Source organism: Channa argus, chromosome 4 (genome assembly GCF_033026475.1).
Source record: "Channa argus isolate prfri chromosome 4, Channa argus male v1.0, whole genome shotgun sequence".
NCBI lineage: Eukaryota > Metazoa > Chordata > Actinopteri > Anabantiformes > Channidae > Channa > Channa argus.
This window is the reverse complement of record NC_090200.1, coordinates 24846870-24869819: the sequence shown is the minus strand read 5'-3', so window position 1 is coordinate 24869819 and position 22950 is coordinate 24846870. Positions and strand designations below refer to the sequence as shown.

The window sequence follows — 22950 nt, the reverse complement described above, 5'->3', positions numbered from 1 at the left end:
TCACGTGCACACAGCTGCTGCGAAAAATCCTGGTGAAACATTATTATGAATTCGGCTTTTAATTTCTAATTTCCTTCAAAAGCTACTTAGGCACCGTAAACACTTCCCATTCAAGGTGGGTTTACTGTGCCTATATGCCACCTCATTGTTCTCTATGAAATGTACCTGTTACGGTCAGTATTAGTATTTTAGCAAGGACCCAAGTAAAGAGACGGCAAGAGGTGGTATAAAGAAAAGGGTATTTATTTATAAAGAAACAGGAGGGTTAACACAACTAAAAATCACTCCACAGGAGGAGGGTAAAGAACTTACTGAACTAAAGGTAACATAAACAACGAACTAAACACATACAGGGTATACGACAGACTATGACAGCTATTCAAACAACGGGGTGCACACATACAAGACTAACACAAGGTAGGGTACACTCAGGGACCAGACTAGACCTTAACTAATTCTAATACACAGGTAAGAGGGTAAATTAATAGGGACAAATAAACTAAACAGGAATAGACAGAAGGGAATAAAACCTAAACAAACTATATTAGAGGCAATGGGAAATTAACAGGGGTAACTAATACAGGGAACAGGGTAAAATAAATAAACTAATAAACTAATGCCAACCTAACAAAGGAGAACCAAACCACTATAACAAGAAATAACCAAAATACATAACAAGGAATAACAAAACCACATAACAAGGAGTGACCAAACCATAGACCAAAACCCTTGACAGAGTCCATACAGGGATCAGGCAGGATACAAACTTTTGACGAATTCAGACAGGGTGCTAACACACACTAACACATAATACAAACCAGCAGAGAACACTGGGGAGAGCAGGGTATAAAAGGACTGGGGAACAGGTGAAACAAATCCGGACAAAATGAGGAAGGTAAAGACAGCATACAGACTCACAGGAAGAGACACAGGAGGATCAATAAAATAAAGCCAAAACAGGACATAAAGCTAGATAACTTAAACACTGGGAAAGAACTGTAACAGTACCAAACTAGCATAGTCAGGGTTGACGCTATTTTAAGCAGCATTTAGAGGTACTCTATTCTCAGAGGGTATTTAATGTCACCTCGTAGATTGCCCCTCTGTTAATGTGCCATAGAAGTGTAAACTTCTGATGATATTTTATTGTTTTATTGTTTTATTGTGAGACCAAGGTTGTCTTTCCTGAGAGACTCACTGATCCTCAGTGGAAGCGGTGCAGAGATATTCATTTCTAAAAGCATTCAGAACAAGCCTCACTCTACTGTACAATTTTTAACAGTTTCTGCTTGACTAGTAAGATCATTAGCTTTCTGATTAGTTTTAATTTTATAGCTACAACTGTATAACAGCAAAGCAGAGCTGTTTAAGAGCAGGGAAAGAAAGGACTGGGCAGAGCAGAGAGGACTGGTTCTAAATGTCAGATTAGCCAGCCTAAATTGCACACTGTAGCTTTAATGATTACAGTCATTATAAGATTTGTTTAAGAAATGTGTTTCTGTGATGACACATATGCCACGCTGGAGGAGAGACAAGGAGGCTTGCAGAAGACTGTTACACTGTGCAAGTGATTGGATGAAGGCACCAGAAAGTTTTTGGAGACATGGCCTAACCAGTCATGTGTTTTTATTCTTATACTATATGAAGAAGTGATTGCTTTCAGGTTAGCACATCAATAACTTAAACGACCCACTCTCCAGAAAGTCTGCGTAGTCTAATTCTGAACATTAACGTTCACTGCAAGTAAAACAGAAAGTACAAATAAAAGTATTCTTTGAGATAAAAATAATTATAAAGTATTAAAGTATAGTTGCCAGAAAGAGTAGCTTCCCGATTCATCTCAGTTTTTTCACTTTCAAAACGATACTGGTTGAATGCACATCGAGAATAAAGAGGGAGTGTACTAACAGAAAGAACAAAGGAAGAACCAAGAGAGAAAAAAAAAGAGTTATTGAAGAGATTCAAGGACTTGAAGGACAGATTATGAAGATATATGCAAGGGAGGAGTGACCACAGGGAAAGAAAGAACTGCAAGAGACTGAAGGTTATACTAATGAATGGTTAAACTGGGGAAAGCAAAGAGGAAGAGGAGAGAAGAAAGCAAGGAAGAAGAGACAAGAGGGAGGTTAGGAATGTGCGAGTGTCAAGGGATGTTTAAAAAAGACATTTTTTATTAGAAAGGAAACAAAAAGGTTTCTTTGAGAGCGTGTGCATGTGTGTGTGCATGTTTGTGTGACCTTGAGTAACCAACTGCAGCTACACTTTTTAGTGCCTTGCAGAAATATAAACATCTTCAGCATCAGAGAGGATGATCTAACAGAGTTGTAAATGGTCTGCATGGTTCATTACATACGATGAGGATTGATCCAATGTTGGGAACAGCAATCAGAAAAGCAGCAGGAGTTGTGTGTGTGTGCGTGCGTGTGTTTGTGTGTGTGTATATGTGTGTGTGTGTTTGTGTATGTTTGTGTGTGTGTTAACATTGATTTTCTTAGCTTGAAAAAGAGTGTCATGGACATGTTGGCTCATCTGTCTCTGGTGTTTGTAGTTGTATGTGTGTGTTGGTTTACATAAAGCATGTGTAACAAACAAGTGTGCTTGTGTGTGTAGAGTCACCGCTGCAGTAATCCCTTTGACTGTAGCCTTATTGCCCCAGTGGTGGCCTGACCTTTTCTCTAATTGACTCTAATCAATTGAACTTTATCAAGCTGCTCTAAACGAGGATGATGCTGCTCTTCACACACTGCTTGTTTCACTGCAGCCTTTGTCAAAAAATACCTAATTTGCCATTCATGCACAGTATTCCTACTGAAACTAGATGCTTTTACATTGAAGAGCTGGTATTATGGAAAAAAAGAAACAAAGGGCTTTGGGCAGATTAAGGTGATGGCAGAGCCCTGTTGTGTTGTAAAGGTGCTGAACTAAATCTTTGCGGTTTTTCACCCCAAGATCTGTGTAGAAATTGCTCCTGTTGTGATGTCACACCCAACCATGAAACAGGATTAGCGAGGATAAACCCACCGCTGTAAAGGGGTTGTAGACAGCTGAGGAACAAAGCAGGAAATTTGATTTGTGCTTTAAACACCTCCTCAACCTACATTTGAAAAAAATGTAATGAAAGTGAAATTTCTTTGTTAGGAAACCTAAGGCCAGTGCTAATACTTTTGTTAAAGAGAATATGCTTTATTACATAGGCTGTTTCCCTATTGTTAGATGTTAAACGTGAAGGCCATGCCTCTAGCCAATCAGAGTAAGTGGACATGAATAACACAGATTTTATGTTAATAGCTTCTGAAAGAGCCGCTGCAGGAAAGAGGGGAGTCTGGGCTGTTTACAAAGATGGATTTGGAGAAATCAAAACAGCTTTGAATGAAATGGCACAACTATGTAAAATACACTCAATATTTATGAAAATAGTTTTTTAAAAAGTTAATAAACCGGCTCTTTAACCCGATGTTTAATCTGAAAATGTATTGTTGTCCCCTGATACTGTAATTGTTCTCTTTCAAGAAAGGACATTTTTGTGTGTGTGTCCTTTTGGCTTATCCTGTGAGTTCAGGGTCGCCACAGCAGATCATTGTCTGCATTTTGATTTGGCACAGTTTTTATGCTGGATGCCCTTCTTGACACAACCCTCCCCAATTTCTACCTAGCTTGGACTGGCACTGCACAGCTGGGGATGGGAATGGGCTGTTAGGGGTTCAGTGTCTTACCCAGAGACACTTTGACATATAGCCTGGACTGGGGATTGAGCCACTGACCCTGTGGTCTGTGGATGACTGCCTTACCAACTGAGCTAAAGCCACCCCCCTTTCAAGAAAGGAAGTTATTTTCCATTTATTTTCCAAGTGTAGTCTTCTGTGTTTTTCTACATTGTAAAACTTCCCCAGGAGTTGATAGTCCCTTCCAAAGGGAGTGACAAAGTGCAAATGAAAGTTTTTTCTTTTTACTCTGTTTTCCATGAGAGCTGAATTCACTATCAACTCATTCTCTCATTTTGCTAAATCTTGTCCTTGCAACATAAGTGTTTCAGTTTTTCTGAATTAATAAAACACATTTTTTGAAATATTCTCTCATTTTCTCAAACAGTAAACACAAAATCCCAACGTAAGGCAAACTTTCACAAAAACTTTCTTCAAAAGTTTCTGGCAAAACCAAACAACTAACTCAAAACTCTTTGCTCAAAACCAAACACCACTGATGAATGACACTCAAAAAGCCAATGCATCAACAGTACATACCAGTCAATATACATTATACAAAAAAAACACAAAACACACTGTGTTCATAGCAAAACAGGAAAAATATATTTACCAATTTTTGTATTCATAAAAAGCTATTTTGTTCTTATCTGTACTAGAAAACCAACAAAATAAATACATTTCTGAAATGTAATTTATTTATTTCAATTTACCGTACACTTCTGCCTCAGCATCATGCACATCTGTTGGCCTTCAATTCACCATTCAACACTCAGAGAGTTCACTTTGCAGTTTTGAAAGTCTTTATATTGTAACACTACATTGAGAAGTATCCTCTAAACCTTTTTATTCTGTCCCCTGTCTAAAGTACACATATTCAATGCACTGAGACATCTGTCGGGGCCAATCAGATTGACAAGGCTTTGCAGGTTGTTCAGCCTTATAACCACTCAGCTCACAGCTGAGCTCACACAAAAAGACAAGGAATGAGTCAATGCAAATTAACCTTATACATAGAGATGAATAAACTGGTCGGGAATCTAATTAGCAACTTCTTGTCACTTACCCCATGTCTTTTAAATCCTTGAGATTGATCAACTGTACGGGTTCCCATGGGTTTCCTACTGGGAAGCAAACACTCAGATGTAGGCAGTTTATGGTTGGTGTCTAGCTAAAACACTTCTTTGTTGAGCCAGAGACCTGATGTCTTGCTGGGAAACAAAAGTTGAGTGCCTACCATGGAAGCTCTGGTGTAAAAGACACTGCAAATACTAGGTCTTCCAGAAGTTTGAAAACAGTAAAGGTGAAACAGTTACCAATTATACATAGATTTTGAAATTACACTCACACTTCCCCGTTTTTATCATTCTATGATACAGATGGTCAGGATTCATTAGGGCTGAGCAATAGTAGGAACAGTTCATCAGAAGTGTTAATTCACAAGAACTTTCAAACATTTCATGAACTTTTCCCGTGCTCCCAAATTATGCCCAATTCATTTCAATAAATTCAACATTATTTGTATTGTGCCAATTCATCACCTTACACACTAAAGTCAAGCCTATAAAAAAGATATGTATAGAAAAAGGCACCCAACAAATCCCCTTTGAGCAAGCCCAAGGCAACAGTGGAGAGGAAAAACTCCCTCTGACAGAAGAAACCTCCAGCAGGACCAGGCTCAGGGTGGGCGGCCATCTGCACTGACAGGTTTGGAAAGTGGAGAGAGAAAAGAAAAGAGCAACAAAAATCTACCTAATTGGGGATGTAAAAAGTAAAGGTAAAGTATGCTTTGGATAGTCGTTTGGTAGGTGATAGGGATTACATGCATTATCAGTCCATGGGCACAGGGAAAAAGGCAACACCCACACAAGGTCAGTTCAGTAATGCCTATAACAACACCTGTGAAGAGGCATAAAATGAAAGCTTTCCACCTTACAAACACACTTTGCCACCACCCTCAGGGGCTGATGTCATAGCTAGAATGTCTTTTCAGTTCTTGTCAAAGTGACCTCAGTCCCTCTAGCACCTTAGTAGCAGAAGCATGTGTTGTTTTGGATGAAGGTGCAACATGAGTCTCAAACATGCAGACTGCTCCCTTGTTTGTATCCATCGTTGTGCAGCAGATGTTGCCTTTGTCACCTTCCTGTATTTATCATTCTTGACGTTTGTTGGAGCTTCAATTGCTGGTTGAGCCCAAACTGCACTTCTCCCCCCTCACCGGGGTGAAAAATTCAAGGATCTGAAGCTTGTTGGTAATTTTCCGTGGCGATTGTCTCCTTGTCAAGTGAGTGTAAATCTGGGTGTAGTTTCTTTTACAGTTCCGGTGTGGGGATTTCAGTTGGCTGGTGTGGACCCATGTGACACGTCCCTCCACCTTCACTGCCGTATTAGAAGTCAGTGCCACTTTATGTGGTGATGTGAAATGTCTCTGCTTTCCGTATTTCTTCTGGTGTTCCCTGATGAGCGCTCAGTCGCCTGGTCTGAGATCAGGCAGGCTAGTGTCTGCAGGGGTAGACAGGGCAGACATTTGTACGCATATAGAATAGCACCAATTGTAATGCTTGGATCCACATCAAACCTGTTTCTTCATAGCATTTTGTTAGTTTTGTCTTGCATATGCCATTTTGTCATTCTATTGCATGGGTGATAAGAGCAATGATACTATATAGATATATAGATATATAGAACAGATGAAAATAAGCCTTAGGTAAACAAGGTTAATGTCTGGGCCAAGCCATACTATTTTGCAGTGTTGCACCTGATTTTCTCCATAAAGTTTTTTCCGATATGCTTGCCAGTGACTGCAAGGTTGACATGTTGTGACTTGTGGGTTGAGTTCCTGTGGGGGATAACACCGAGTTAGTTGAAACTTTTATCCCATTCTGGCTGCTGCTTTTGCAGCGGCATAGACTGCAAAAGAGTGACCGTCTTTGTATAAAGCATTGTCCTCATGTTCCAAGTTTTGCTTTGGACGAAGTTTGAGAGTGGTGTTGTGTTTGACCTTGTGAAAATCACATCCCAGTCGTTTCAACAGGTGTTTCAGTTCCCGAAAGGTTGGTTTGTAGTCCTGCACCATGTTCAGGAAGTCCTATCCCCCCTCGTTAGCATTTCATTTTGTGTGGGTGACTTTCTCCATTGCTTCTTTAATGTCCATGTCTGTCCAGTAGCAGAAAATATGTTGGATGCCATAAACTGCTCACATCTCAATCATGGGGACATGCATGTTATCTTCTTACTGTTTTTCAAGATTGGTGTGAAAGTTTTGTCCCTTTGATCTGGTGTGCACAGAGTGTCCTTCCACACTTCCAGGGCCGGGTTCTAGGAGTGATGACTCAGATGGGTCACCCCTCCCTTTGCTTCATTCTCTGATGGGGGAGCGCTAGCTTGGGTTTCCCCCCACTTTTGCTGTGGTGGTTGTGATGCTTGGCAGTGGAGGAGCGGAGTCCAGATTTGGATCCACCTTATGAAACTCAGGCCTGCCCCCAGGAAAAAGAGGGAAGGCTGCGTGATATGGACAAAAAATTAGTAAGTTAGTGAACCTGGACTTTCATCACTGCTGTTTGCAGACAGTAATTAAAAAGAGGAAATGATAGTCAACATCTTCTGAAAATCATTAGAAACCAAGCTAATTAGCTAACTGGTTTGTTCAGTGAGCTCCTTTTCCTTTTTCAATAGAAATCTTAATTACAAAATACCAGTAATACCAATAATAAGATGCATTAACACCCAATGTGTCTCCTAAAGATTATCTTTCAATGTAACTAACCTACAAATGCAAATACATTTCTTTAGGTAATGTGTTTGCAACTGGTTATGTATGTTGTTGTATGTTGATGTGATATTTATTTTGTACACAAAACATAAAAAATACACCTTTGAGGACTTTAGGGTCTTTTTAGTAAACAAATACAACATGTTAGTTAAGGAGCTTTAGAGGTGGTGGGAGGAAGACCTTTGCAACTTGCAGTGTCAAGTATTTATTTCCAGTAAAACTTTATTTTAAAATATGCACTGCGCTCATTTTAGGCAATTAATATGTATATTTCCTACTACTGCAGTTAAGCAGTTAAGACTTTTTATTCCTTTAGTTTATTTGAGTATATGCAGATGATGATCAACACACACATACACAAACACACACACAAAATCCAAAATGTCAGCAAAAGCAAATTACTTGCACTGTGGTCCTTTATGTGAGAAACAGACTGTACAGTAATGCGTTAGGTAGCCTGTGTTTACGTTGCATATGACATGTACAAACAAGTACCATGATGAAATAAGTTTAGACTTCATCCAAATCTTGCTGTGTAAAAGGGGCTGCTGCTCTATTAATGACTAATATGGCCAAATCTCAGCAGACATCCTCCTATAGCTCTGCATGATATTTGTAAAGTGCAATGTTCCACACACACACCACACTTTGTCTGACTCTCTCCATTACTCCTACACACACGTTACATTGTTAGTGGTATATATGCGTGTGGTGACATTCACTGTGCTCTCCATTCCTCCTCTGGTGCTCACACTGGGAGCCACTCGATCCCCTGATCAATACACTGCTTTTCTTCCTCTCTCTCTCTCTCTCTCTCTCTCTCTCTCTCTCTCTCTCTCTCTCTCTCTCATACACACACACACACACACACACACTCATGTTTGTACTTCTATCGTTGTGAGGGCACTCAGCAACATAATCGTGCTAAATGTAATTCAAACTCCAACTTAAAACCATGTCTGGACTCTCACAAACCTTTTTAAACATATGAGGAGAATTTCCTCCACACGCAACGAAGCCATAGGTACACACACACACACACACACACACACACACACACACACATATTAAACTATGCCTGTATTTAGTCATTGTAGTTGAAGTATGAAACCCTCCCCCCTCTCCATCTCTTGTTTTTCATATATTTTAGGTTTTTTTTCTATTCTCTCCACATCTCCCCCCTTTTCTTATGTTATTTATTTTGCGTTTCTCTCAATTTCAATTGACTGTCTATCAACATATTGTGTGCATGTTCTCTGATAAATAGTCTGACACAAAATATCTAATAGCTGTCTCCTTTAGGTCTAAAAGCATGGCTGTGTCTTTGCGTGTTGGAGCTGTGTGCAGGTGTTTATTCATTTGCATCAAAACTCTATAGACTGCTGCATTCTACATTTATTTAAAGAAATAAATCGTCATTATAGTCGCTGGTGCCATCCAGGTCTGCATCCACATGGGATACAACTGATCAAAGCAAGACTGCTGGTGTTTATGTGTAAGTTTCAAATGTAAAAGAGTTAAAACAAAATGCAAGTAGGTGTATATGAAAAAGAAACAGGCAAAGTTAAGAAGAACATTCTCCAGTGTGTGCTATTGTGTGTTCATATGCGTGTGTTTGTGTGTAAGGGTTAGAATAAGGTGTCTGTGATTAATTTCCCTCTGTAGCCATGGCTGTAACTCCCGGGTGAGGTGGGAATAGTCCCTGAAAGAGTCCCAGTGGAAATCACAGTAGGCAGGCAGGCAGACAGCAGCTCTGAGAAACACTGATGAATTATCCATAGAGAGCGAGAGAGAGAGAGAGAGAGAGAGAGAGAGAGAGAGAGAGCAAGAGCGAGAGAGAGCAGAGGGGATGATGGTAGGAGAGATAGAGAGAAATGGGAGGAGAATAAATGAAATAGAATGAGGAGGGTGAGAAAGATAAAGTGAGTGAAAGGAATTTGAGAGGTAGGATAAGAGCAAGAAAATATGTCATCTGAAGCATGGACTCACAAGTAAAAGCCTACAGCATGTTTTCCCTACTGAAAAATTCACACTAACGTTTCCTCTCTTTGCTGGATATGTGTGTCATATCTTTTGGGAAACATAAATCTTCAGGTTGCATGTCAATAGAGGGAAAGTCCACCCTGAAAGGAAAAGCTCCTCAACAAAGGTCAAACAACAACTGACGTGAAGCATGTCCTACATGAAATAATCTGCACTGCATATATAAAAACTTTTTTTAGGACAATAGTTAGGAGAAGTAGGCTTTAAACTGTTTGTGAAAATATTTTTGTGATTGACAGACCTGAACCTACAGATTTCAGAAACCCAAATTCTATATGTATATGCTCGAGACATTTCAGAGATAATCTGAATATAAATAATTAATAAAATAAATAAAATTAAAGAAATAAATAAAATTAAATAAAATTAATTTAAAACTTTGTAGAACTTATGTGTTAATAGCACTAACTATTTCTCCTTTTAATTTACCTGCTTCAGTTTCAGTTGTGAGCTCTGGTTGTTACTGTTGTAACACATAGACTATTTTTACTATACATGCATCCATCATATAAACCACTTATTCTGTTATGGGTCACTAGGGTGTTGGAGCTCATTGCTGACATTGCGTGGAAGGCAGGATGAAACTTGGATAGATTGAAGTCCATGCACGTAACCAGCCATTCACAAAAACGTACAATCTGTAGTCTCCAAATTAACCTAACTGAATGTCTATGAATTGTGGGAGGCAAATGAAGTACCCACAAAAAAGCCACACAAGAATGGAAAGAACATACGCTCAGAAAGACCATAAGTGGCCACTGGATTCAGACCTTCTAATTTTGAAGAAAAAGCACTAGCCATTCCATCTTGCTTTTCCTACAAGGTCAAGTCAAAATGTCTGTCATTAAAAATTTTCATACGAAATGTGATGAAGGTTATAAGACGGTCATGGATCTACCTATGAACCCATCCATTCAGAAGGCACTAGCTGTGAGAGTCAGAGTGGGGCAAGGTCAGATAAAGTTGGGTCAGACACTTGGCATATGGAGTCCAGTGCACACTCAGTTTGACACTATGGTATAGTTAGTATAAATTATAGGTGCAGAAGAAAATCCACCATGTTAGGCTGTCAGTTAGCTGCCTAGTGAGCTAGAACATACCTTTATGGTGGACACAAACTGTAGTTAGACACTTTTATATTCACATCACTAATGCTTATCTATTCAGCTTTATTTATATTGCAACAATTCACAACATTGTCATCTCAAGGCACTTTACAGAATTAAGTGAGACTGCAATGTACTAGTTTCAGGGTTGGACCCAATAATGGGCTTGACACAACTACTCAGTTTAAATAAGGTTTATTATAAAATACAATAGTTGGCAAAGCTGGATGGAGATGTAGTAAGTCCTCCAACTCACTAGATGGTGCTAAACTCCAGTCTATGAGAGAGGACACGAAGATGAGTATCTTTGACAGTGACTTGTGGGATATATTGTCTGAACATGAAAAACAAAAACTTACTAGAGTCAGTGCAAGGGTGAGCGGAGTCTAGAGGAGAAGCAAAGTTTTAATGGGTTGGAGTGGAGTGGAGTATGGTCCTGGTAGAGTAGACGAATCGTGATGTGGCAGGGTTGAGTAACTTGACAAAAGGATAGGGAAATGGTGGGAGGAGGGGACACTGAGGAAGATTTAGTGTACTGGATCCGTAACACAGAGGCAGGCCTGGTAGTGAGCGTCCAACATCTCCAACATCCCTTTAGTTATTCAGTGCCCTAGTGCAACAGTCTCATAGTTCTGGATTCAATAAATCTCTTACATTAAACAAACATGGTTCTTAACATGAGAATTCTTACAGTGGATATTTACTTGGCAGAGTCCTTGATACTTGATAATGTCTTGGTTAACAATGGTGCACATGAAAAAACCTTCAGTGGATATTCATTTGGTGAAGTCCATGGTACAGGTAACTTGAACAAAAGCGTAGACATGACGTGGTAAATCTTCACCTTATAATCATGTGGTTACAAGGGCTTGTAAAAAACTTGATCCCTCATGGGCAGATAACAGTACTCAGAATCCTGGTCATTCTTTAGGTTGGCAATAGGGAGCTACTTTGGTTACTCACATAACCAAAGTAGCAGGCAGAGTCAGGTCAAAAACGTAGCAAGGTCTGAAGCATAGATAGCAAAGATGATTTAGATGACCACTGGAAAGCTGCGATGAGAAAGCAGACGATCTGGCAGCTTGGTGAGGGAATTGAGGAGGTATATAAACAGAGGGGTGAGAGCAGGTGAAACTAATTGCCGGCGCTTAGTAAAGCGGAGAAAAATGTGACGCAACCAGGAACAGGAAGTGGCTGCAAACGAAAAGTCTTGAAGGGGGAAGTGAGTTGGTGATCCTGACAGAGACTATAAAGATGTATACAGAGAACCCAACAAATCCCCTTTGAGCAAGCCCTAGGCAAAAGTGAAGAGGAAAAACTCCCTTTACCGGAAGAAACCTCCAGCAGAATAAGGCACCTATGTGACTTGACCGGTTGAGGTGAGAGGAAAATGGTGAGAGAAAAGAAAAGAGTAAAAAAAGTTACAAAACATTTGGCAGGTTGTTAGGATCAGTAGCTGCACACTGGGACAAAGGGACAAATAAAAAGCCAGGGACACCTGTAGAAAGGGACACAGAAGGAGACTGAGTGGGAGAAGGACAAATATTGGAGCAAGAACACACAAATTTAATGCCAAATGTTGGTTACAAATAAATGTGGGGTGAGAAGAGATGAGAGAGGGATGACAGGAGGAATGGAGCTCAATGCATCGGGGGGTGGGTCCCCCAGCAGTCTAAGTCTATAGCAGCATGACTATAACTAACTATAAGCTTTATCAAAGAGGAAGGTTTTGAGCCTAGACTTAAAAGTAGAGAGGGTGTCTGCTTCCCGAATCCAAACTGGAAGCTGGTTCCACAGGAGAGGAGCATGATAGCTAAAGGCTCTGCCTCCCGTTCTACCTTTTGAAATTCTGGGAACCACAAGTAGGCCTGCATTCTGAGATCAAAGTGGTCTTCTGGGATGATATGGTACTATGAGGTCATTTATGTATGATGGAGCCTGACCATTCAGAGCTTTATATGTAAGAAGCAGGATTTAAAATTTTATTCTACATTTTGTATGAAGCCAATGGAAAGAAGCTAGTGAAGGTGAAATATGATCTCTCTTGCTAATTCCAGTCAGCACTCTTGCTGCAGCACTTTGGACTAATTGTAGGCATATTAAGGGGTAACTGGGACATCCCAAAAGTAGGGAATAGTCCAACCTAGAAGCAGTCACATCATCAATGTTCATTCACTGAATGAACAGTTTGTGGGTAATAAATACACCCATAGAAATACATAGTAACATGAAGTGTTTTATGTGTTCATGTCTGTGTAAGACCGTAAAATATATCAAATATTTAATAATATAAAAGTGATGATAGTAATTTACTTCTTATTGCATAGACAGGGTCATTTCTGAAGATATCTCCTTCAGAATTCACAGGCAAACACTGACGTGAGTTCGGCCAACATATGTTATTATTGCACAAGGCCTAATTTATGTTTTTTTTTCACATCCGTTGAAAGACTGGCTGTCTTGGTACACATGATGTTATAGTGTGAAGCATGTGTCTACTGTATTTGGAGTCGTAGAATGTTCTGTAAGTGAGTGTGGACCTTGTTTATGAAATGAATAGTGATTTTCATATGCACAATGACATAACTATAATTAAATTTGGTAATTGACCTGCTGTATGAATGATTTACAGTACAATGTGTTTGATTAAGCAATAGTTGTTTATTGCTCTCTGGGTATTTCTGGATGACCTGCAGTCCTTGGTTTACACTGTATGCACTGTTGTACTTCATTAACGTACATATGAAAAGTTACATGCAATCTGTCATTACGGAATACATTATGGATCAGTAATCACCGTGTTATAATAGGGTTACCCGCATGGTTCTTTCAGAAGTCAATGCCTTAAGGTTTTAGACACAGCACAAATTGCACAGAAGATTATTATACTATGATCATTATGCCTGTAATGAACTCATAAGCTGCTTTTAGTGTGATTAGTGCTTAGAAGAGAAGGGCACAGACATTTACTAAAATAGAAGATATGAGGTATTGTGTTCCTCTGTTAGCCCTCTACAAATGTGACAGTTACTCTAGTGCTCGCTGTGGGGAAATTAGGCATATTTTTAAAATTAGTCTAGAAGCTGAGGAAAGTGGTGAGTACAGATATGTCAGTGTTTTATTCCTGAACCTGCATAATAAATGCATCATCAAGTTATACCCCTGACATGCCTACGTTGGAAGATGCCTCTGTGACCTGCTGAAATCCCTGACCACAGCTTCTCCACTCCCTCGCTAATGTAATTGGGAATATAGATTTAAAGCCATGCAAGTGTTTTTAAGTTATCTTGTTCAGTCCCAGCATTGTTGTAAAGCATCTTCCTTTCTTACATAACATCTCATACATCTTTCCAGGGCTGGGTGAGATCTATAGAATAAATAGTCCTTTGAGCATTGTGCCAGGATACTAGCTATAATGTTTAATTGATGCTGACTGCCTCAGATGGGAATATACTGGCCTAAATCTACCAGGATTTCTTTTACCTGACACTGGATACTTAATAATACACCCATTTTACCACTCAAAGGTAACATTCCAGGACAGAATAATTTACCTTAGTTTGTGTGTTGTCAAGTACTGTTTTATGTTTTGCTATTATAAACTAGCTTCCAAACCTGGCAATCTCAGTATTTGTTATTGTAACCATGACAATGAAGCTCCAGTGCATAATAATGACCTACTGATTCAACAAGGAGGTGGATGAGGGCCCTACATACCCTCATTTGCACTTGTGATGACATCATTACTTGCATACTGACACAATTGTGCGATACTATCTAAAGTACTAGGTGGTATCTTTAGGCAGTACTCTGCTGTTGGAGTGTTCCATTAAGGAAACCGCAAATATTTGTAAATTCCAATAGTTAAGCAGAGATCTTGCATTTTTCCACTTCTACCCTCATTCAATCCAAAAGAATCATCCAAAACTTTAGGGTGCACTGTAAATAAACCACACCACCTCATAGCACTTTTCCAACATAGCACCAGCTAGACCTGACTATATCATTTTAATTGGGGAAAAGTTGTCGATATTACTTGGTGTGGTAAGTGCGAGAAAGAGCAGAAGAGAAGTTCTTTTTTTTTTTGTAGATTTAAGTGCATTGGAATGTAAGGAAGAGTTCTGTTTTCAGCAGTTTTTTGAATACTGAAAGTGAGTTTGCTGAGTGTCCAGAGTTTGGTAGCTTGTTCCATCGTGGGATCACTGAGCTGAAGAGTTTTGCTTGGTGTCTTTTGTGTGGTGCTGGGACCACCAGACGATGGTAGGGATTGTAGACCTGGATGAGGGAGTTCAGGTAAGTAAGAGCTGTTGAATTGATCACCCTGTAGGCGAGAGACAGAGCTTTGAAACTGGGCAGCTACAGGAAGCCAGTGTAGATATTTGAAGAGTGGTGCGACATAACGCCTTTTTGTCTGATTGAATATAAAGCATGCCGCCGCATTTTAGATCATATGCAGGGGTTTCATTGTGCATGCCGGTAACCCCATTAACAGGGCCTTGCAGTAATTGAAACGAGATATGACCAGTGACTGCACAATGGGTTTAAGTTGGATATTCCGTTAGGTATGGTCTGATCTTTCTGATGCTTCTTAGTATTAACTCTGTTGATGTACAAAGCAAGCTGAGGTGAGACCAAAAGGTGTTTCAGAAACACAGCAGACTATCAATTAATCAGAATAAAGTATCATTACTACTTTGTCCACAGTCATCTCATCGTCTAAACTAAACTCTGAAGAAATATTTTTTCAACAGTCTTTAGTCTTGCTGCCAGAAAAAAAAACAAAAAAACAGCCACATACAGTATGTGACTACATATAAAAAAGAAAAGCACCTGGCCCTAAAGCTAGAAGAGCAGAGCAGAGCTGAACTGAGTTGAGACACTTCTGCCAAGGTGGTCGACTGTGGCTCAGGAGGTACAGCAGTCTTCCACCTGTCACAGGGCTGGAGGTTTGATTTCCAGCTTCCCCATGTCATATGTTATAATGTGCTTGAGCAAAACAATGAACACCGAGGTAGTTGTTCCCTGTGGGCCAGAGCAGCTGCATGTGTGAATCGGTGAAAGAGACACAAAGGACACTGAGAAGCATGTTATATAAGTTAATAAGCACTATTGTGGCTGATAAAAAACCCATTGTTCTTTTTAAAGGATTCTTAGTAGGTACATCTGCTTGCTGATAACTGGCAGGTCAAATGGGCTGTCTGTCTTTCTCAGATACACAACTAGGCTGATTTCATCCATTCAAGCAGTGGTCAACAATGATTTGTTAACGCCCATAGGTCAGCATAGATTGAAAATTCAAAGTCATAACTTTCTGTGCACTTGAACTTTACCTGTTGCATTGTGGGTGTCTGTGGTGCACCACATACACAATAATGAGATGCACAAAGGGTGTTTTACAGAACAATGTAAGTAAACCTTGAGAGAGTTTTTTTAGTTATTTTGGAAACAATTTTATTTTTAGATGTTTTAGAAAATATGCTTTCTTGCCCAGGCTTAGATTAAATATTTTGTGCCTCTTTGTCTGTCTCGGGAGGGTTTGTGAAGTCAGGGACAGGCTCAGATTTGCGACAAAGCCTCACACATGCCACACTGCTGAACCAAAATGTGTATTGTTGCAATAAAGACGTAAGGACTTGACTAATTAAAATTTCTGAATTTCTCACTTTTCTAAAGTTCTGATTGTCATTGTTCTTCTATCTCATCTTCCCTCATATGCTTAGATGTTAGAGAAATATTGACCCTTCAGCCTCTTGCTAATAGCCTTCTCTCTTCTTAGTGTGTTGCTTTGTTTAATGTACGTTGCATTTTTCTAGACCAAGATCCACAAAACTTTATACTTTACATTATACCAAAGATTGTGCTACGTAAACTCCACTTTCAAAGTTTGATTTCCACTGAGTAATGACATCATACACACATACTGTACTGTCATTCTTTTACTCTGGAGGCATCAACTCCAATCAAGCTTCAGCACATTTACATCTATGTTTACATATATGTTGTTCTTGACAGAGATAAATCAGAGACTAGACTGCAGAGAGAAACTGTGAGTCATTTCCAAATGCAAATAAAAATGAGATAATCATTCTCTAATCTAACACTGACCTCTCTGTGCACTGTGTTCTCTGCAGAACCCTTCCCACCTTCCATTTCTCATATTTTCTGATAAGTAGATGTGTCTGGATTGAGGAATGTATCCAACCTCTTAGGTTCAAACAAAAAGCCAATAGATAATGTGAAAAATACATCTTCATCAAACATCATTACTGTTTCTTTCTTCCAGTTTAGTAGCTTCCAGTAATTGTGATGAATGGTTGGTGAAAGGCATATTTATTCCTTAATTTGTTTTAGGAATATCATTTTACAGCAGGTGTACAATTGTATTACTACATCCTGCCAATCTACCACATTATTGTTTATAGACAAAAGATAAAAAAGATAAAAAGAAGTATATGAATCATTAGACACTAACAAAGCACTTGTATACAAAGTTATCACTCCATTTATCTGCTGTTATCATCTCTATAGCTATGAACCAGTAGGTACCTGCTTTACAGGCTCAGTAGGTCATTATGCCATACCATAGACCATAACTACTGGCTAATAATAACTGACTTCCCATTCAGTGGCATGGTAATTCTTAAATGCTTAAATTGGCTGACAATAGATTCATTTGTAGTAACTTAATAAACTGTAACAATTACTAACTCTTAGTCTACAGTACAATTATACACGTGATGCTAGTATTAAAACAAGATTGGAAAAAATCTGAGTGAATTTACACCTTTACACTTGATTGAATTCAGTTGTGTTGTTCAAGCTGTTGACCCTAGTGGAACTGCCAATGACCAATGAGCACAAGAAAGTACTAGGAACAGGAGTGCCGGGGGAGAGGCTGGAGGGCTCATTGTAAGCCCATTGAGGTGGGATAAAGAGGCTTTGCTGCCTGCTCCCTGTGTAAGATCTTCACCCTGCTCAGTATCACAGGAGCTGCAAAGAAGAGATTCATTAAGTCCACCACAGAAGCCGCAGAGAGAGCCTTGAGGTGTATATGGATTAAAAGGTCTGAAAAGTGGGCCAATGCTACTGGGACAAAAGTCGGTGCCTGATCAACCTGAGGGAGGCTGTTGGATGTTGTGAGGAACGCCCGAAATTCACGAGCAGCCCAGGAAACATCACTGATGATGTGTCATCAGGGCATCCACCGATGTATTTATGCAGTGTTCAAATGGCCTGCCCAGTGACTCCCAGGAACAGGCTTGGTGATGACCAAGAATAGTTGTTGGTGACAACTGCAAAGACAGGAGACATGGCACCAAGGGCAGAAAGGGACCTCTTTGGCTTTACAAAGTGGTTGGGAGAAGCAAAGTGGGATCTTGATTGCCCCAAGGAAGAGGTAGATCACTTCCTGCACAACATCATAAGTGATCCAGACGGAGAGCAAGACTGAGGACTGCAGGTAGCCCTCCTGGCTGTGTCAGCACCCCTAGTGGAGTTTTACACCTCAGAACCAACCTGGAAGGAAGTTTAGGAGGTGGTAAAAGCAGCCAGGACCAGCTCTGCCCCATGCCACAGTTGTTTACCCTATAAGATGTACAAGCACTGTCTAGGGCTTCTCCAAATCTTTTGGAAGATAGAGTGATTTGGCTGAGAGGAACCATTGCGGAACAGTGGAGGCAAGCGTAGGGATTCTGGATCCCAAAGGAATAGAATTCAACCAAGCTAAAGCGGTTTCAGTTCATCTAATTCTCAATGAGAAAGATCTTCTTTAGCATCCTAGCAAGAAGGATGATAGACTTCCTATTGAAGAACAAGTACATTGATACATCAGTCCAGGAGGGCAGCATTCCTGGAGTGCTAGGGTGTCAGGAACACGCCGGGGTGGTTACAAAACTGATCAGAGAGGCACAAGAGGGAAATGAAGATCTAGCAGGACTTTGGTTGGACCTTGCCACTGCATATGGGTCAATCCCCTACAAGCTGGTCAAGACCACCCTTGACTGACACCAAATACCTTGTCAGATTAAGGACCTCATCCTCGATTATTACGGGCACTTCAGGCTGAGAGTTACGTCAGGGAGCATAGCATTGAATTGGCACCAGCTAGAGAAAGGGATCATAACTAGTTGTATGATCTCTGTGATCCTTTTTGCCTTTGCCATGACTATTGAAGGCCTGAGACAGAGTGCAGAGCCCCCCCCCCCCCCCCCCCTGTCCATGTCTGGAATCCAGCAGCCCCCCATGATAGCCTTTATGGAGGATTTGACAGTTGTGCCAGGTTGTAAGTGGATCCTTCAGGGCCTGGTCAAGCTTATTTTTTGGGCTAGAATGAGCTTTAAACCAAAGAAGTCTAGATCCATGGTCCTGAAGAGGGGGAAAATTGTGGACAAGTTTTGCTTCTCTGTGGATGACGTATTAATACCAACAATCAATGACAAACCAGTCACCAGCCTAGGCAAGGTTTTTGACTGCAGCCTCACAGAGACACAGCGTCAGTCCAATCAACCATCAAGAAGCTCAACGGTTGGATGGAGATAGTAGATAACTCTGGCCTACCTGGCAGGTTTAGGGCATGTTTGTTCAAGCACAGTATTCTGCCCCGCATTCTTTAGCTTCTGTTGGTGTATGAGGTGGCTATGTCTACAGTGGAGATCCTGGAAAGTAAGATCAGCTGCCACCTCAGAAGATTGCTGGGTCTGCCACATAGTCTTACCAGTGCAGCACTGTATGGTACAAGTAATAAGATTCAGCTTCCTATCAGCAGCCTAGAGGAGGAGGAGCAGACACAACAACAGGTAACATTATTAGCCAGCCTGCTCTCATCTGCATCCAACTGGGAACTGCGGGTTGACCTGGGCAGGCAGCTCAAGTTCCCACATTTCGTAACATTGACCTTTTTGAGACCAGACGTGGTGCTGACATCTGCTTCTTCTAAGCAGGTCCTCTTAGTTGAACTGTCAGTGCCATGGGAGGACAGCATGGAGAAGGCCAATGAGCTCAAGCAGTTCAAGTACCAGGAATTCATAGAGGAGTGCTGAGGGAGGAGCTGGAAGGCTCGCTGTGAGCCCATTGAGGTGGGATGCAGAGGCTTCTCTGCCCGCTCCCTGTGCAAGATCTTCACCCTGCTCGGTATCGCAGGAGATGCATGTCCACCACAAAAGTTGTTCCCTTTATAGCCCCCTTATTTAGCCAATATACTATAAGTATACATGACTCTATACAAATCCTACATCATCAGGAGGGACAAGAGCCCCTGAACCCAAGTCTCTTTTATGTGTTGTGCTTCATTTTGAACATGTTTGTGAATTTCTACATTTAAAACGATCCTTGCTCAGTGCCCCAGTCTTGAAACCTTGTAATGGGGCACTCAGTCTTTCAATACACTCAAGGGCTTTCCTCCAAAACACATTCAGTATTCTGTAACAACAAAGTGTTAGCAGAATACTACAAGAAGATACTGCTGATCCCTTTTCTCTTATCAGTTTTCATTTTGGGGAAAACAAGTCTGATTATAAATGAATGAACCCTCCATATTTAGAGTTTGTAAGACTTAATGTTGAAATGTAGTTTAAAAGTAAACTTTTTAAAAACAAAAAAAGAGCTGAACACCAGACAACATTCAGCCCAGTGGGTTGCTCAAGTGTTAACAGGATGACAGATGTTGGCTTTCAGAGTCTAATCTATCAACTGAGAAAGACAAGCATTGACAGTTAAAGGACTTTGAAACTTAATGTCAGGCCTGACTTCTTGGTCTTCATTTGGTCATTGCTGTATTTCAGAATTCACTATTATTCTCTGAGGTTTAGAGGTTCATACAGTGTAGCCCAGTCAAAGTCATTCTGAAGATCCAAATGGCTGGTTTAACGCAATTATACTGGATCACATTTACCTGTAGAGATGCTCTAATATGGAGTGCTCAGAATAGTTAAAAAGGCAGTAGTGGAGTAAAATGTAATCTTAAAGGAAATCCTTAGAAGTAATTCTTTTCTGTGTGTGTGGTTTCTGAGACCCATATGCTCTATTTATCTCTGCCTGGCTGTGGATCCCCCTGTGGCTGCCTTTCTACCCCTCTGTCCCCTAAGCTTGAAGCTAATGAATTAACATCTACCCACACTGCAACTGCACTGCCTAAGGAGTTCTTAAGTACTCCATCACCACAGTAGTTTTTTTTTTTTTTTACTTCTATCAGGTGTGTTCATCAGATCTTAAGTTTAACTTGAGAAACTTGTTTCTTTCACACGAGGATGTCTAAAATAGTGCTTTCTCACCTCTTCCCACCTATTTTTCAGAGATGAGACTGTGGTGCAGGACGGTAGAGCAGTTGTGGTTTGATCCCCGGCTCCTCCGGTCACATGTCGAGGTGTCCTTGAGCAAGACACTGAACCCCAACTTAGTCACTCTCATATCATTGCAGCATAGCTCCCCCAACAGTGTGTGATTGTGTGTGTGATTGTGAGTGTGAATGAGTGAATGAGAAGCAGTGTAAATCACTTTGAGTACCAATACGTAGAAAAGCGCTATATAGTGCAGACTATTTACCATTCTCACTTTCCCAATGTTGACACTAGACTGTAGTTGACATAAACTTGTTGCATCTCTCACTGCATCTGTCTGTCGGTCTGTCTGTGGGTTATTTCCTAGTCAGACATTTAGCTGATTTTAACTGTCAGCACACAACTCCCAGCTACTCACAGTAAGCCAGTCAGTATTTGTAGTATTTCTTCGTATCTTTCTGACTCTTTCCTTGTAGAGGTCAAGTTGTAGTTCTCCTTGTCTGGGACAAGTTGCACCAACTGTTAATAAGGTCAGAGTTGCCCTTGTCATAGTGAAATTCAAAGTGACATTTCTAAATTATACTTTTAACACAAACATCCCCTTACAAACTTTTATGCCATCAGTCTAGCTGAAATGACCAAGTAGGTTCATAAAATGTTTCCTTCTAATTAAAGCTTCAATGTTAAAACCTTTGTATAAATATTTAGTAAAAATATGCTACAACACTTGTGTGGAGCGCTGCGATTAAAGCCTCCTGTGATGCTGACTCAATGAACAGTACAGGCAGCAGTAATGAGATGTTTGCGTCAAGAGGTTTTTTGAGCGAGGCTCGCTCTTGTAACCATCAGAGAAGTTGAACAATTTCTGCATAATTGATGAGTTTGGAAGCATTCGTATTTATAGTAATTTGACAACGATTAATATTTGAACACCTGTGCATAGCAGAGCAGAGCAGATGGTAGAAGAGCAAAGAGGAAATGCAGGACAGAGTTTGAAAGGCCTTTCATGATAGGCCGGCACTAGTTGCCTATTGTAGCTTTAATTAAACATTGCTGAAATACACATAGTCATGCATGTTTAATATGTAATTTGACCTAAAAATGTTTGTTTTTGGAATTTATGTCATAGCTTACATAACTATTTATATAACTGAGTGTTTCTGAGCAAGTCTTTACTGGCTGAGCTTCATTTTTATTGGTATAACCAATATTCGTAAATTACTAATTTTAAACTATCCATCCATCCATCTTTAACAGTTTATACTGTGTAGGGTTGAAGGATGGCTGGACCCCATCCCAGCTGTCATAAAGTGAGAGGCAAGCACAGCCTGGACAGGTCGTCATTCTATATCCAACTGGCCAACTCAGAGAGACATACACAGACAGACAATCCTTCACACCTACAGGCAATTTAGAGTCATCATTTAACCTAACATGGATGTCTTTGGACTCTTGGAGGAAACCAGAGTATCCAGAGGAAACCCATACAAGCATGGGGAGAACATGCAAAGTCTACACAGAAAGGGTATGGTTGTTTTGGGATGCGAACCCGCAATCTTCTAGTTCTCTGGCAGCAGTAACCACTCCATCACCATGCTGCCCTAGTTGGATACTACCAAGTAACAAAACTTTACACACTAAAATAGTAAAATTTATTTTCCTTCAATTTGAATTTTAAGGACACTAGGGACAGAAGAATTAGTTCTGTGTGTTAATATTTCCCCGTTGAGACTTGCAATGAAAAATTTGTTACAGCAGCAACGGAACAGTAACTTACAGGCCATCAGCTGGACTATAAAAGTTAGTACCACAGGTGTTTCACAGTTCAGCTGGGACTAAATGAAAATCCAGCTGTCTTTGTGGTACCTGCCATGTAGACCTTATGACAGAAAAAAAAATCACTGTAATGTTCTTATAATATTCCCCTGCAAACTAATACCCTGCCTAAGGTGGACAGTAACATCCTTAAAATGAACATATTGTATTTTATGATATTTTTATATCCTGTGGTGTGTAGTATTCATACAATATTCCTTCAGGGAATTGTGATCCTG

At 40.3% G+C, this 22950-nt stretch overlaps 1 pseudogene; it reads left to right on the top strand.

Annotated features, from left to right (window-relative positions):
• Positions 1 to 17931: 17931 nt before the first annotated feature.
• On the top strand, positions 17932 to 19660 carry LOC137125179 (uncharacterized; annotated as a pseudogene).
• The last annotated feature ends 3290 nt before the right edge of the window (positions 19661 to 22950 follow it).